Below are 8,918 nucleotides of genomic sequence, written 5' to 3' on the forward strand. Positions count from 1 at the left end.
GGACTTTTTTTGATTTAGGTGCATTTTCTGGGCATGTTTGGAGAAGTTTTATGGATGAGAGCTTGGCTATACTGTTTGTTTGTTATACCACCATATTGGTTCCAGAGCAAAAGCTTTTCATTTTCACATAATCAAAACTATCTTTCCTATCTTTTGTGATCACTTCTCTCCCTTGTAGAATTAACAGTTATCTCCTAGCCAGATCTATGAAAGGTATTTGCTGTGGTTCTCTTTAATTTTTTTTTGTTTTGAAATTTAGTATTCAAGTTAAGTAGGCATTTTGAATTTACTGTAATATGTTGGGCTAAACATAATTTCTGCCAAACCACTTTCCAACTTCCCGTCAAATTTTGTCAGGGACTTCTTTTTCAAATAATTTACGTTGTTGACTTTATTAAACAAGTTATTCTTTGAGTGCAGTTAATTCTGATTTTTCCTTATCTAATTATCTCCACTTACCTACTTTTCTGTTCATTTACCAGTACTAAATATTTTTGACAATTACTACTTTATAGTATACTTTGCATTCTGAAAATGTTATTACTCATTAATACTCTTTTTTTTCATTTATCTTAAAATGAATTTTGCTGTTATTTTCCCTACTCTGTGAAGTATGTTCTTGATAGTTTGATTAGTATAGTTGTAAATGAAAAAATCTATCAAGGTAGTATGATCATTTTTAGCATATTGGAATTGCTCAGTTATGAACATTGAATTCCTTCTAATTGCTTATGCCATCCTTTATTTTTCTTTGAAGGGTCTACATCCTTCAAAGAGAGAGAGAGAGGGAGAGAGAGAGAGAGAGAGAGAGAGAGGAGAGAGAGAGAGAGAGAGAGAGAGAGAGAAGCAGGAAGGGAGGAGGGGAGGGGCAGGGAGGGAGGGAAAGAATGAGAATATTGCGTGTTTGGTAGATTGACTCCCATTTTGTAGTTATTTTGATAAAAAGCGTTAATGATTTTGTGCTGCATATATCCTCTTAAAAACTTGTGGTTGTTTCTCTCACCACCTCTCTGGACATCGAATTCCTCAAATAGAGAACAAATTGGTTGGACTATATGATCTATTATATCCCTTCTTTCTTGAAGCTCTTATGATTTAAACATTTTGGCTGTTATCTCACCCCATGGCCACAAAGGGATTCCACTGTGTTTACTACCTTCCTGTGCTTTTTTCCTTATCTAAGTGGCTTAATTTACACCTTTCTTCAAGTTCTTATTTTTTTTTAATGCGAGCCAAGAAGCTGATTAGTGATTGAAGTCTCCTCAACACCAGCATGAATTTAGAACGGGGACAGAATGTGGGAGGTGGTAGCAGGAGCCATTTAGGGAATATATGTTCTCCAGAGACAGTGGGGAGAAGCAAGAAGCGAATTTTTCTCAGGAATCTGAAGTGCCATAATTTCCATATTATTTCATGACGATTGGCTGTATGTATGACCCAAGGAAATATGAGGCAAGTGTGTTTGCACGTATGTGTGTGTGCATGCTCATGTCAAATGAAATGACCTAAAGAAAAAAATGCCGAATGGGGGGCACTTAAATTCATCTGAACAGTGATCTTTTCTGTCTTGCCAGCGGTAGGCATTTTTGGAGCCATGAGCATATGGAAGTTACTGCACGAACATGAGCTTGTCTGTGTGGGTGTGTTGTGTGAGTAGGGCCACTGACATTCACAGAGCATCTGCGAGTTTTGTTTGTTCTGGCAAAAGACACCTTTTTGATTTAAAGCAAATGAACGTAAAAAAAATCTTGACTGACTTCCTATAAAATTCCCTTATGAAAAGTGATTCTCAATGATCTCAATTGCATATCTCAGCCTAAAGTCTCTGTTTTGATCCAGGATTTTCACTCTAGTTCCAGTGTAGAACAAAAGAAAATCCCCATTAGCTGGGAGATACTCCTGCACACTCACACTGATAGATGGTTATGTTTTGAACAAAATCTGTAACTCAGCAAAAGATTCCCTATACATTTTAATTCAATAATTTGTTATCGTATAATCCGTTAACTTCAAAAAGGATGTCTTCTAAGAAATGAGTGTTGACGATTCATGATAGAACAAAGAAAGAATAAACTATTGGCATGAAAGATAATTCAAATGAAAGGTTTTGAAGAAAATAATGAATTCTGTCTTTGCAGTGCTTTATGGGGTGATTGGGATTATGTATACTTATTCCAGAACCATCATCACTAGAAAGGCTAATATTAAAGCTTATTCCAAAGTTTCCTAAGGATTATTTAGGGATGTCCTATCTGGAGGATCTATTAACAGGTGAGGAGAAGCAGGCCAAACAATATATATTGGAGTTAGGATTTGATTCTAGCTCTCCTGATTCCAAATTCAGTGCCTTTTCTATTATACCATGTTTCTTTCTTCCCTGCTCATTTAGGGAAAGGAAAAAAAAATCAATGATTTACCAATTGTAAAGTTTTACTACATATTTTTCCCTAGGACTTCTTGATATAGACTGGAGGTATCTGTATAGATGGGGGGAGGGGGGATTTGATCATAGCAGTTAGTGAGTGTAGTAGATTAAATGCTAGAAGAATTCAGGAAGACCTAGAATCATTTCACTCTTTTGATCTTCAGCTTCCCCACTTTGAGTGTATGATAATTATACTTGTGATACATACCCTGTAAGACTATGAGGTAGATCATATAAGGTCCTTTGTATAACATGCTTTACAAACTAAAGTTCTATATAGATGGCATTTATGCTGCTGTTGATGAGATAGGACAAGAAGAGAAGAAAGGTGGAGGAAGGGTGAGGGAAATGATCTCACATAGTTGAGGTGAGCAGATAGGTAGATGCATGATTAGCTTATTTGATTTTCAAAGAAAGAGTAATACCAAATTGCCAGTATAAAAAGTAAAAAGAAGAATTCACAATGAATGAAGAAATTAAGGAAATTACTAGAAAATATTGTGTCTACCTATTTGTCATGAAAACTAACAACCTAAATGAAATTGATGAATATTTATAAAAATATACAATTTCTTCAATTAACAGAATAAGAAATAGAGAATTTAAATAATCTATTCTCAGAAAAAGAAGTTGAATAAATCATAAATTAGTAATGAAAAGAAAATCCAGATACCAGATGGATTTAAAACCAAATTCTATGAAATGTTTAAGGAATAGCTGACTCTAATATATTTGGACATTAAAAGTTTGAAAAATTAGGAAAAGAAAAGGTTCTGCCAAATTCTTCAATGACACAAATAGGTTTCTTATATCTATACTAAGGAGAGTCAAAACAGGAAAAACTATAGACCAACCTTTCTAATGAATATGGATTCAAAAGTTTAAAATAAATGATTAGCAGAGGCTTCAGCAATATGTTACAAAGACAATATGCCATTATGACCTGGTTGTACTTATACCGGGAAAGCAGGGCTACTTCAATATTGGAAAAATTATCAACATGATCGAATATGCTAATAAAAATAACAAAACTTTGTAATTATATAAATAGATAAGGAAAAAGCTTTTGACAAGATACAACACCCATTCCTGTTAAATACTACCACCACCACTAGAAAACAAGAATAAATGCACCTTTCCTTAATTGAAATAGTATCTCTCTGAGGGGCAGTGATGGGGTACCACATTATATAGAGATCTGGGCCTACAGTCAGGATGAGTCCTCTTCCTGAGTTGTAATCTGGCTCAGACACCGACTAGCTGTGTGACCCTGGGCAAGTGATTTTACCTTGCCTGCCTATGTTTCTTCCTCTATAAAATGAGCTGGAGAAAGAAATGGCCAACCAATCCAGTATCTTTGCCAAGAAAACCCCAGATGGGATCAAAAAGAGGAAAGCGTGACTGAAACTGCTGAATAGTAGATCTACTGAAAACTGAGCAAGAGGGAAAGGGAGGGGAATAAACGTTTAGATAGCAGCTACTATGTGCCAGACACTATTCTAAATGCTTTAGAAATATCTCATTAGGTCCTCACAACAACCTTGCAAGATATTTACTATTATTTTAACTTAATACTTGAAGAAACTAAGGTAAAGAGAAGCAAAGTGGCTTGTCCAGAATCACACGGCCAGGAAGTCTTGAGTTGGCATTTGAACTCAGAAATAGGAGTCTTCCAGACTCCCGGCCCCAGGCTCTGGGCTCTATGGTGCCCCCTAGCTGCAGAATAAGACAAAATGAAGATTAACCAGAGGCTTTTCACAGTAAAATCTGGAATTACACAAGTATATTATTATCACCAGTGCTATTTGATGTAATGCTAAAAATAGTAGTATAGCAATAAGAAAAAATAATTGAAAGAAATGGGCTAACAGGAAACAAAATTGTTGCTTTTTGCACATAGTGTGATAGTACACTTAGAGAATGCTAGAGTATCAAATGAAATCAATTAAAACAGTTCAGCAAAATCGCAAGTGTATTCACATAAACCATAACTTGTTCTGAATGTTACCAACAATTCCAAGCGGAAAGAGATACAGTTCATAACCAAAAAAAAGGATAAAGATTATTGAAGCTAAATAGATCATTTTAATTATATAAAATCAAAAGGGCTTTTTACAAGTAAAAAACAAGACAGCTAAAATTGGAAAAGAAACAAGTACTGAAAAAAATTTGTAACAAGTTTCTCTGATAAAGATCTGTCTCATTTCTAAACTATACAAAAACTGATATAAATTTATAAGACATTATCCAATTGATAGACAGATAATATGAAGCGGCAGGTTTCAGAGGAAGAAATCCAAGCTATCAGTAGCTCTCCGCAAAAAATATTCCAAATTACTCATCATCAGAGAAATGCAAATTAAAGCAATTCTGAGGTTTCACATCAGGCTTATCAGATTGACAAAGCCGATGATAAAGAAAAACGATAAATGTTAGAGTGCTGGAGGAAAACACATTAATGCACTGTTGGAGCTGTGAATTGGTCTATCCATTCTGGAAAGCCATTTATAACTTTTCTAAAAGTTGCTAATCTTATATATCTTTTGATGCTCATATCCCAGAGTGAAGTAAATAAAAGGAAAAGGGCCCATTCTAGACAAGTGATATGCATTGTACTCTTTTTTTTGTGGTGGCTTAGAACTGGAAATAAAGGGGTGTCCGTCAATTCCAGAATGGCTAAACAAATCATGGCATAGGATTGAAATGGAGTATTGTACTATAAGACACGATGAAAAGGGCTGTTTCAGAAAAACATAGGAAGACCTCTGTGGTCTAAAGTACAGTGAAATGAGCAGAATAAAGGGGGCAATTGATACAGCAACAATAGCTCTGTAAAGATGGACATCTTTTGAAAGATTTAATAATTGAATAACTCTGATGAATGAAATGACCAACCAAAATTCCAGAACTCTGATTATGATGTATGTTACCTACCTTCTGATTGAAGAGTAATGGACTCAGGATGTAGAAAGAGATGTATTTTTGGACATGGTCAATGCAGATGTTTGTTTTGCTTTTTGATGCATTTTGTCTTGAGTTTTGCTTATTTGTTTTTCCAGTGGGGGTATGTGAGAGGAAAGAGCAACTAAAAGGGATGTTTAAATTTTTTAAATGATCACTTTTTAAAAGGATAAAATCCTTAAAAGTTCACAGTAAGGTATGGGCGAGAAGAGAAAACATTTCTCAATTGTAGATAGATCTATGTATGGCCCATCTCAGCCTCCCCCTCTTTGTAAAGCCTTCTCTGAACCACATGCTAAAAAGAGAATTACCAATATTTATTGAAAATGTTACCGAGTTTGAAATGGAAGTGAATATGATGGTTTGAAGACAATCTTATAGAGTAACAATTTATTTGACATGGCTGATGTATGATTTATTTAAGTGAATTGTGCAGACAACTGGTTTGTTATTTTAAATACCAAAAGACTATTTAAACTGTTATTGATTTTGAAATATGTTAGATGCTTCCCCGTCTTATTATGCAGAGTATACTGAACATAATTTCATATTATTATTATTATTATTAAAATCCTCATTAAGACTATCATTTATTATATGATACTACATTGTTACTTCAAATGCTCCTGGTGTTCCTGTCCAGTAGTAGTCTTGTACTTTGATTATATTATTGTTTGTATTTTACTTGTTCATTTTTCATGCTCTGATTCGCATTATGCTATCTCCCTTACTAAATGAAGACAAGAATTATGTTATATTTATCTTTTTGTCTGCTTCAGGGTAGGACAGTGATTTGCACTTGTGTTTAATAAATTTTCATTGAACAAATTATCACAGAATGTCAGAGTAGGAAAAAGATGCAAGTACACCTGCGTGTAGATGTACAATCTCTGCCTCAACCAAATATCTGCATAATTTTAAGCAATATTCACCTTGACTCCCACTTGAATTCTGACATTACTGAATTTCTACCACACAACGCATCTCATTTCACTTTTTGGAATGTTTGGATTTTTAGAAAGGCTTTACCTTATTTTGTCCTGAAATATTCCTCTCAAAAAATCCTACCCATTGTTCCTAGTTTTGCTCCCTTTTCACATGAAAGCCCTTCAAATAGTCGAAAATAGCGGTTCTGTTTGTGAAAGATTCAAAATTCCTTCAACTTTATCTCATGTGATAGTATATCCTAGCTCCTTACCTCCCAAACTTAGTTATCTTCCATTGGATGCACTCCAGCTTGTCACTATCTTCACTAAAATGTGTTGCCCGTAATACAATATGGCATTCTAACAATAAGTGATCTGAAAAAAGAAGGATATTACAGGATTGTTTTAGCTTACTTATTATAGACATTAAACTTATAGTAACATAAAATCATATTTACTTTTGAGTTGATGGATCAGACTAATAGTTGTTTAAATGCTTTCTGTATTTTGTATTTTCCCCAGTATCCTCATTTCCAAATATAACACTGCCAGTCCCCTGCCAAGCAAGCTATGCCTTGTAACAAAGAATAAAAAAGAAAGAGAAAAAAAGCATTTTTAACAAAATCAACCAACATATCTGACACACCTGATAGTGTGTATAATACTTCATACCTTTCTACTGTAATAGAAAGAAGTATGTTTTTGTCATTGTCTTTCAATGCCAAACTTGGTCATTATAATTATGCAGCATTCAGTTTTGTTATTTCTGTTAATATTGTTATAGCCATTGTATATGTTGTTTTTCTGTTCTTGTTTGCTTCAAGCTGTATCAGTTCATATAAATCTTCCCATGTTTCGCTAAATTCTTCATATTCATTGTTTCTTGTGGCACAATAACATTCCATTATATTTATGTTTCCATCTTTTTAGTCATTTTCCAACTAATGGATATCTTATTAATCTGCTACCACAAAAAAGTGCTACTATGAATATTTAATAGGTAAGATACTTTTTTGGTAGTCTTTGGTCTCTTTAGTCTATGTGTCTTGCAGTGGGATCTCTGGGTCAGACAGTGTGGATTTTTAGCCAGTTATTAGCATGATTCCAAATTTCTGCCCAGAATAGTGGACCAGTTTACACCTCTACTAATAGTGTACTACTGTGTCTTTCTTTCTGAAATTTCCCTGATATTGACTACTCCCACTTTTTGTCATCTTCGATGGTTTGCTTGGTATGAAGTAGAGCTCCAGGTCATTTCAATTTCACTGTTATCGAAATTATTTTATCTTTTGTGACAGCCTCAGTCCCACGAAAGACAAAGCTAAATCCTTCTCCTAGCATTATCTTGGAAAGATACTTGATCTGGTTCTCTTTTTCTGTGTGTGAGATTTTATATTCAATTCATGTAGCTATATGGAGCTCATTCTATCAACAAGCATTTATTAAGCACTCACTATGAGTCAGGAACTGAGAATAAAAACAATATAAATAAAGCAACCCCTACTCACAATGATGTTGCATTCTACCAACAGGAAAGACAACAAGGAAATACATAATAAGTACATAACTAATAAATATAAAAATTAAATTCAAAGAAATACAAAGTAGTTAAATTACAAAGTTGTTTGAGGTAGAGGGCACTAGTAGTTTTTGAGATAAGGAAAGACTTCACAAAGGTAGTGCTTTTAGTTGTGTCTTGAAGGAAAAGATAGAGATTCTATGAGTCGAATATGGAGAGGGAACATATTTTGACAAATTAAGAACAGCCAGTCCCAGAACAAGGAGGAGCACTAGCATTCTAGAGCATGTGGCCACAGAGGATCTGGAATACTGGTGATAGTTCCAGGGCAGAGAAGAGTACTTATGATTGCTCACAGACCAGAGCATAGACCAAGAGAACCCTGTTCACACCTCTCATTAGATCATACCACTTTGGAAGAAGAAAGATATAGGATAAGTGCTTAAAGGTATATAGGTTTAAGTAGAAAGTTTTGTTGTTGTTTTTTGTTTGTTTTTTATTTAATGATATTTAAATGATGTGGATGTTTAAAGCTGATTTGCCCAGCGTCACAAGTATCAAATATCTGAGGCCAGATTAAACTCAGGTCCTCCTGACTTGACAATGCTCTGACTACTGTGCCATTTTAAAAACCAAATGAGAGGTAAAGAAAAAAATGGAAAAATGAATAAGAGTGATGAAAGAATGTAGGGGGCCAGAACTCTGAAAAGGTATACTTGAATCACAGCATGGTGCTTATGGCTGTGCATGCTCAATGTGATGTAGTGAGGTAATCGTACTAAAGTATTTAAAGGCTGAGGGAGGGACACAGAGCTCTGAGCCGCAGCGCTCTTACCCACAGTTCTCGGCCAGAAAAGACTTCAGGTTCCAGACTCCAGAGTCCAGACTTCATCTTTGACCAACCAAGTGGAAGCTCTCCTGCCTCCTTCACTCCTCCACCTTAAAGAACAAGGACTATGGCTGATCCCGAGGTCCTCCAGAGAGGTAACCCGGACATTACAAAAGAATATCATGAAAAACCTTCAACATTTTGGCTGAGGAGGCACAAAATAACTAAAGAAAATAATACTTTAAAAAAGAATAGGCC

This window comes from Antechinus flavipes, chromosome X, assembly GCF_016432865.1.
Source record: "Antechinus flavipes isolate AdamAnt ecotype Samford, QLD, Australia chromosome X, AdamAnt_v2, whole genome shotgun sequence".
NCBI classification, from domain to species: Eukaryota; Metazoa; Chordata; class Mammalia; order Dasyuromorphia; family Dasyuridae; genus Antechinus; species Antechinus flavipes.